The following is a 9,236-nucleotide window of genomic DNA, read 5'->3' as shown; positions in this document are numbered from 1 at the left end:
CTCTGCGACGCGGAGGCATAACTGGGATTTGATTAGCGAGTAAACCCACTTCTCCGCGACGTAGCTACTACACGGAGGGTTTTGCCTCAAAAGTCATTTTACGACCCAAACTCAAAATTCCTCTCTGCGACGCAGAGAGGATATGGAGAGGACTTGATTTGTATTTCTTCAATCCTCTTCCTTTCAGCTCGGATCCTTTATGTTTCTCATTGTCCATTTTTGTGCTTGTTTCTCGAATTAAGCTCACCTACACAACCAATCATGTCGGTTAGCTCATAAACTACCAAAAGACTCGATAAGACTATAAACAAACACATATTGAATTCAAACTTGGCTTAAATATGGGCATTATTAGATTTCTAGGCATGTAAATATGCCTAAGATCACTACCCCACAATTAGATCTTTGTTCGTCCTCGAACAACTTACTAACTACTCCTAGACCTATACTCACTACTATGGTATTTGTGTATCCGCCACTTTCTTCCAAGGATCTGTAACCAATTAACACATGCATGATTTCATTCAAAGTATGCATGACTCGTGCAATTGACTTGACAACTTTTAGCAACCAACACATTCAACAACATGTGCACCATTACATATCACCTATCCTTCATACAACAAGTGCACCTCATTCCAAAGAATAGTCCAAACACTCAACTCAGCAAATTGAATATACTTTAAGGACTATGCAAACAAGGTAAACTCTCACTCAACAAAAACATCAAACATGTATGCATTGATAACCATATGCTTGCCCATTATGTACATCTCTACTAATAAAGTGTGCTATGCTAAAAATCAAGCAGGACTTGTTCTGGTTGTAATGTATGCTAAAGGTAAGGGAGGATTCATTTAGATAAAATTAGTGACTTATCCTCCCTAATGCATCATATTCAACTTTCCTCTTACATTCACAACTTTTTCTTTTCGTTAGCCCCCTCCTTCTTCATAGGTTTCCACTAGTGTTACCAACCTTGCCTTTATTTGTTACTTGCCCCTTTATTTCTTTTTTATTTTTTTGACACTCAACAATAGCCACCCTTGACTTAGAGATTTCTCTCGAGTTAAGGTGCACAATGCCCTTGTTAGGGCCAGGTCCATTATTAAGGTATTCACTAAGTTAGCCACCTACAACTTAGGTTTCCCCTAGTCGAAGTGCACAATGTCCTAAGGACTAGGGCCAATGTCATATTAAAACTCATGGGGTATCATCTTACCTCATCTTTCATTCTTCCCCGTCAAACTACACATTTCCACCCTATTTACTATTTCCGCTATTTTCACTTTTCCTCCTAACATAGTGCATTAGGGATTTGGGATCAAAGCTAACGGTATCAATAAAAGGGATTCGACTTCATTATGTGGGTTAGAACAAAATCAAGGCTAAAAAGGCTCAATTTGGGCTATACTAGGGATATTATTTCTGAACAGGCTAAAATTCCAGACAATTCAAAGAAAGCGTATTATCATCTTTTAAACACAGTGACACTTATATTTCGCTTCAATAACAAGCCGGGAAAGTTCTTGACTCAGATGCATTCATGGATATTACAACAACTCACCACTCATGGCACAAGTTATACTCAAGACTGGATCAATTACAACAACACAATCAGATCATGCACTAGGTCCAAATAAAGCTTAAGTTGCATCATTCAAGTCAGATACAAAAAAGTTCAGTTGCATTCATATATCAGTTTCAAGCATGCTTTTCATACATATTCCTTTCAGAATATCAGCTTCAGCACAACCCATCCTAAGACTCAATGACGAAATTTCCCTTAAAACGGTCGTCATCCATCTATCATTGGGCAACGTCACTCAACTACAACTAGTGACTCAATCCTACGAAGACAAAATCTTTTTGTATTTTGTACGGTTTAAAGGCACTATCCTTGGCCAAAGAACTGAAAACAACCTCCAAGGAACCTAAAATAAAACATAGATAAAACAAAAGACTCTAACAATGTTTATCAATAAATATATATACAGACCAGATACGTTTTTCACCCATCACCCCACATTTATACAATAACATTGTCCCCATTGCTTTACAAAAATTCAGAATAGTTCAAGAGGTAAGGTGAAAACACTCCCTGATCAGTCCTCCATCGCATCACCCCCAACGGCCTCACACCCGGCCTGATCTAGGTCTACCTCCTCATCCGAGTTGGACTACACATCTTAGCTAGTGCGCACATTCTCCTCATCGGTTGGTATATCATTATTGACCGCGTTACGAAACTCAAGACTAATGCCAAGTAGTGCCTTAGCATGGCCATTCAGAGGGTAGCGCCTCTCGACCTCGCCCAAATGCATATCAGTAAAAGCCTGGCAGCCATTCTAATGGCACAACATCTCTAAGCCATACATCCTAGCCATAATCAACTCATCCCTTTTATGGCGCTCAGCAGTGGTGAGAGTTGGGCCAAACTTAGTGTCAGGCCCCTTAGTCCTAGTGATGTCCATCGATGTAGGATATAGAGGTGTCATATAGTCAAAACTTTCTTGAGGGACACCTGCAGCACGACACATCTGTGTAATCAAACCACCAAAAGCATACATGTACCCTTTGTGAACCCGGCCTTACGCATAGCAGATTTCACAATAGCTCCAATGCTCAGCTCTGTGCCGGTCATCAAGGCATAGACCAAGCACACCCTGTCACGAGTAATGTCGGTGTAGTAGAGCCCCGATATCATACAGTTCATTACAACTTTTAACCAAACGCGCGTCTCTCGAAGCATGTGAGCGTAGGGAAAAGATTGGTGATATATCTTCCCGTTGTGCTTAGTCCATTGTACCATGGACTATGGACCGCATAGAGTGTGTCGGATGGCCTGGTAAGGAGGGCGTATGATCAACCCTGATAGAACTAGTGGGTCCGTGTCCTGCGGTGTACCTAATATGTCATTTATACATGTGGGAGTGATGGGTAAATTCCTTCTTCACACCGTCACATAATGGGATCGTACCTCAGGCCCCCAGTTGGCGTAAAACTCTCGGACCATGTGCAAGTTGCACTGTTCCGGTTCAGCGAAGATGAACTCCATCTCTAGCTCCCTAATCTGCCTCAGGATCTGTGGGAACTCACGTGCCAGACTGTCCCTGTTGATACACACATCGGAGAATTTAGAGGCCTCGGTGTGCTTTTTGTACCAAGCCTTGCCTTCCTTGGTGACCGCTTTAACTCCAAACCGCCTAGTTTGTCCTTTAGGGACTGCAGGTGTGAGTGGGATATTCCCACTTCGGGCACATTTCTTATGGCTTCACGTGGCCACTTCTTTGCCGGGGCTTTGTGAACTTGACATGTCTACCTGCAATCATAACAAAGTTCAGCCCAAATGACTACATAGCAATGGTAAAGATATAGGTGGTGTGCGCACACCACTCCACACTTAGTTCAATGCAGCCTCATATTAGGTACTCAGATTTCCCAAAAATGACCAACAACATACTGAAGTAAGTATCACATTCATAAAATTGGATAAGCATTACAATAGCAGTTACAACCACACAACACTTAAGTAGTGTTACTCAAGACTTCACACAACTAATATAGACCCATGAATACACATTATCACCCAGCCAACACCGTTAAGCAACACTTCCCATTCACACCATCATCACCAAAATAATGTCTACTCAAGAATTCGATACTATAGACACCTCATTTGTAATGACAACATAATTAACCACGTATTCGACCTCACTAATGTAAGCATTCAAACCCCCATAATTCCTCATAATCAACAGGTGCCTAGCAATCAAATAATTATACTCAAGATTTCGAATTCACATATGTTTATACATTGCCTAATTCACTCCATATCTAATAAGTAATCAAATGGATCCTTCTATCCAGACTTCGAAAACCCAATTACTTGATAGTTTAGACAGCCATTCCCCACTAGGCATCACCCAATCCTCTAAGTAGTTATAAACATGCAACCCCCAAAACACCCACAAGCAACAGTGCATGATATCTACTCAAGAATTTGAAATCACCCGAAAAACAATATCCATACAGCATGACAAATGAAACACGCAGTTCCAAGCCCCACAATACGAGCAAACATTAACCCTTAGCAACAAATACTCAAACAAGCCCATTATCGCAAGAACAAGATGAAAATACATACCTGGCGATGTTAGATAAGCTCGAAATTGAGAGAGAGAAGATGAAAAGTTGCCTCTGCATTACGGATTGAAGCTAGAGAATCAAACTAAAGAGAGAATGGGGGGGAAATCGCGGGTAAAAATGGGGGAATAATGGGGTTTTTTTGGGGAAATTTGGGTTAAAAGGGAAAGTGGGTCGGGTTATTTCAATTTAAAATGGGTAAAACCTGTTTCATTTAATGGAAGTCAAAAAACCTTACTTGGGGGTGCGACGCAGAGCCTACACGGAGTCGTCTGAAAATTTAAATCCATGCGAGGCAAATAGTTATGCCTCGCTCCATGACGTGGGAATGGCACGGAGTGGCCTTTTTCATAATGTAATCATAAAGTCCCATCAAAATCAAAATATCAGGCCCACTCGCGATGTGCCATCTACACGGAGTGTTCTGCCTCCAACTAGACCAAGTGAGACAAAATTTTGTCCTACCTCCGCGACGCGGCTCCATCACGAAACTGTATTATTTTTGACGTAATTATAACTTACCGTCGAATCAAAAATTAGGGTTGCACTACGCTACACGCCATGGGTTGGAAATCAGGATTCCTACACATTTTAAGCTCAAAATCCATTAGTACAAACACGATGGGTTGCCTCCCATCCAGCTCCTTAGTTTTGGTCATGGCATGACTCATATTTTTGTATTTTTCTGAGTATGTCATTTTCTTTTTTGCTAATTTCTAAGAACTAAAATAACAAAACAAAAGCAAATAAATCCTAACTATTACAAGGGTTCACGGGTTGCCTCCCATGTAGCGCCTGATTTAACGTCGCGGCACGACCTATCTCATGACACATTCGTCATTCAATGTGAGCGCTTTAAGCTCAAGATCCACATCATTCCCAAAATAGTACTTCACCCTTTGACCATTCACAACGAAAGTGGAGCTTTTATCCTTGTTCCTTAGTTCCACAGCACCATGTTGAGTCATCCGCACAACTTCAAAAGGATCACTCCACTTAGACCGAAGCTTTCCAGGGAACAACTTCAACCTTGAGTTAAACAACAACACTAATTGACCAGGCTCAAACTGTGTGACACAATATGCTTGTCATGCCACCTCTTGGTCTTCTATTTGTACAACTTAGCATTTTCATAGGCGTGAAGCCTGAACTCTTCTACCTCGTGCAGCTGCGTTATTCTCTTCCTACCGGCTAACTCAGCATCCAGATTCAACTTTTTGATCGCCCAATATGCCTTATGCTCCAATTCAGCTGGTAAGTGACATGTTTTTCCAAACACCATTCGATAAGGTGAAGTCCTTATCGGTGTCTTATATGCAGTATGGTATGCCCACAATGCATCATCTAACTTGTCAGCCCAATCTTTTCTTTGGGCATTCACCCTCTTTTGAAGAATCTGCTTGACTTCTCTATTAGACACTTCCACCTACTCACTAGTTTGGGGATGATATGTTGTAGCCACCTTGTGTCTCACCCCATATTTGGCAAACAAATTATACACTGAATTGTTAATAAAGTGCGTACCTACATCAATGATTATAGCCCTTGGAGTTCCGAATCTGGTGAAGATGTGTTTCCGGATGAAATTTACAACCACTTTTTCATCATTGGATGGTAATGCAATAGCCTCCACCCACTTTGACATGTAATCCACTACGACTAAGATGTATTGATTACCCCGGGATGATGGGAATGGTCCCATGAAGTCTATTCCCCAGACATTAAAGATTTCCACCTCCAATATATTGCTCAAGGGCATCTCATACCTTCTCGAAATGGTCCCTATCCTCTGACACTGATCACAGCCTTTCACAAACATAGCAATATCTTGAAAAAGAGTAGGCCAAAAGAAGCTAGATTGTAATACCTTATGTGCAGTTCGTTTACCCCGTGGTGTCCACTATATGGGGAAGAGTGACAACTCTCCAACACTTGTGTCGCCTCCTGTTTAGCTATACACCTTCTCATCATCTGATCAGGTCCCTGCATAAATAAGAAGGGCTCATCCCATATTTAGAAGCGTGCATCATACTTCAGCCTCTATTTTTGATGTGTTGAGGCCCCAGGTGGAAATAAACCACTCACTAGAAAATTTACAATATTAGCATACCAAGGCACTTGAGCAAGGTCCAAAACAAGCAATTCCTCATCAGGAAACTCTTCACAAATCTGCCCCTCATTTTTCACATGAGATGAATCCTCCAGTCTGGACAGATGATCAGCTATCTGGTTCTCAGTTCCCTTCCTATCTCTTATCTCTATATCAAACTCTTGTAGTAGCAGAATCAACCTAATCAGCCTCGATTTGGCATCCTTCTTGTTAAACAAATATCGAATTACAACATGATTAGTGTAGACTATAGCTTTGGTTCCCACCACGTATGATCTGAACTTATCAAATGCGAACACTAATGGAAGCATCTCCTTCTCAGTAATAGTATAATTTGATTGGGCTGCATCAAGTGTCTTACTTGCATAGTAGATAGAATGAAACATCTTATCTTTCCACTGCCCAAGCACTGCCCCAACCACTATGTCATTGGCATCACACATAAGCTCGAATGGAAGCTCCCAATTTGGAGCAATCAGAATAGGAGCTTCTATCAACTTTTTCTTTAGCAACTCAAATGCCTACAAACACTTCTCATCAAAAACAAATTTTATCTCTTTCTCTAGCAGGCTGCACATGGGTCTTGCAGTCTTAGAGAAGTCCTTGATGAACCTCCTATAAAACCCAGCATATCCTAGAAAGCTTCTAACTCCCTTCACTGTGATGGGGGTGGCAACTTCTCAATAACCTCTACTTTGGCTTTGTCAACTTCCAGCTCATTTTTGGAGATCTTATGCCCCAACACAATTCCCTCTCGAACTAGAAAGTGACACTTCTCCTAATTCAGCACCAGATTTATTTCTTCACACCTAGCAAGAACTTTGTCCAGATTAGTCAAACAAAGTTCAAAAGACTCACCAAACACCGAGAAGTCGTCCATGAACACTGCAACAAAATCCTCTACCATATCATGGAAGATTGACATCATGCATCTCTCAAATGTTGCCGGTGCATTGCACAAGCCGAATGGCATGTGCTTGAACTCATACGTGTCATACGAACAAGTGATGATGGTCTTCTCCTGGTCCTCTGGTGCAATAACAATCTAATTGTACCCTAAGTAGCCATCTAGAAAACAGTAGTACTCCTGGCTTGCCAATCTATCCAACATTTGATCAATGAAAGGAACCAGATATTGGTACTTTCTGGTGGCATCGTTCAACTTCCTGTAGTCCATGCAGATCCGCCGCCCTATCACTGTTCTTGTGGGGATTAACTCATTCTTCTCATTAGTCACCACCGTCATTCTGCCCTTCTTGGGCAGACACTGTACTAGACTTACCCATCTACTGTCTGATATTGGGTACACAATCCCTGCATCCAACCACTTGATCACCTCTTTTCTTACCACATCTTTCATCAATGGGTTTAGTCTCCGCTGATGTTGTGCACTCGACTTATACCCTTCCTCCATATAGATTTTATGCATGCACAATGCGGGACTGATCCCATGGATGTCGGACATTTTCCAACCCAGAGCTACTTTCCTCTTCTTTAGGATGATTAATGTTGCTTACACCTGTTCATCAGACAATGATGCAGACAAAATAACTGGTAAAGTTTTCCCTTCACCCAAAAATGCATACCTGAGGTGGGCTGTCAATGCTTTTAACTCCATCTTGGTGCTTCTTAAATGGAGGGCTTGGGTGGAGGACCCAACACCCTATTTAAAGGCTCTCATCGATCTCCAGATGTACCTACAAGTGCCACATCAAGAAATTGCTCAATTTCCTGTGCCTCAGCATCCCCATAAATATCATCCCCTACTAACACTCACTCTAAAGGGTCCTTAGATGCAGTGTAGCGAGCCTCTGCCTCAAGATTTATTACCGTTATGGCAGACAACTCCTCATACACATCTGGCAGCTTTAATGTTTTATACACGTCGAACACCTCCACGTTATCATGTGCTCACATAGTAAGTTGCCCTGCTGCTACATCTATCATATCCCGCCTAGTAGCTAAGAAAGGTCTTCCTAAGATGAATGGGACCTCAGGATCTGGCTCAAAATTTAGCATAACAAAATCTACTAGGATATTCAATGATCCCACTTGCACTAAACCATCCTCTACAACGCCCTCAGGCCTATCTACAGATCTATCATCCAACTGTAAGATTATGGTAGTAGGTTTAGGACTACCCAACCCCAGCTTTTTATACAAAGAAGTTGGCATCAAATTTATACTAGCTCCTAGATCACATAATCATCGCGCATGAATGCTTTGCCCTATAGTGATCTGAACTGTAAAACTACTCGGATCTTTCAGTTTAGTGGGAAACCTACTTTGGATCGTGGAGTTGCACTCTTCAGTAAGTGCAACAGTTTCATATTCAGTCAGTCTCCTTTTATTCGCCACAATCTCCTTCACATATTTCGCATACTTGGGTATACCCTACAAAACATCTACCAATGGCAAGTTAATGTGAACTTATTTTAAAAGAGAAAGGAACTTACCAAAACATTCATCCTCCTTCTGTTTCTTGAACTTTTGAGGGAATGGAAGAGGTTGTTTCACTATTGGTTGCACTTTTTCTTTTAATACAACAACTTCACCCTCCTTGGGTTCACTTTCTTTATTCACAATTTCAGTATTCCTTTTCTTAGGAGCTAACTCCTCCAATTGCAAACCACTGCGAGTACCTACCGCGTTTACCTGCTTCGGATTTGGATCAGTGTTACCCGGTAAACCTCCTTGAGATCATGAGTTCTGGGCACTAGCAAAATGCCCAAATTGCTTCTCCAGATTCTGTGTAGCCAACTGATTATTTCTCACATCAGCAGCTAACTGGACTTGGTCAGCCATGATATTTTTCAGCATCTCGTCCATGCTCATGTTATCAAACTGCTTATTAGGTTTCTCTCATTGGGCCTGTGGTTGGTACCCCTGTGCATTTCCTTAGGGTCTATACTGATTCTGGCCTTGACCCTGATTTTTTATTTCCACCCCAAGAAAAGCTTGCGTGGTTGCACCAACTCGG

Source organism: Solanum verrucosum, unplaced genomic scaffold (genome assembly GCF_900185275.1).
Source record: "Solanum verrucosum unplaced genomic scaffold, falcon-dt-bn FXZP01000146.1, whole genome shotgun sequence".
Taxonomy (NCBI): Eukaryota; Viridiplantae; Streptophyta; class Magnoliopsida; order Solanales; family Solanaceae; genus Solanum; species Solanum verrucosum.
Note: the sequence above shows the minus strand (reverse complement) of the source record.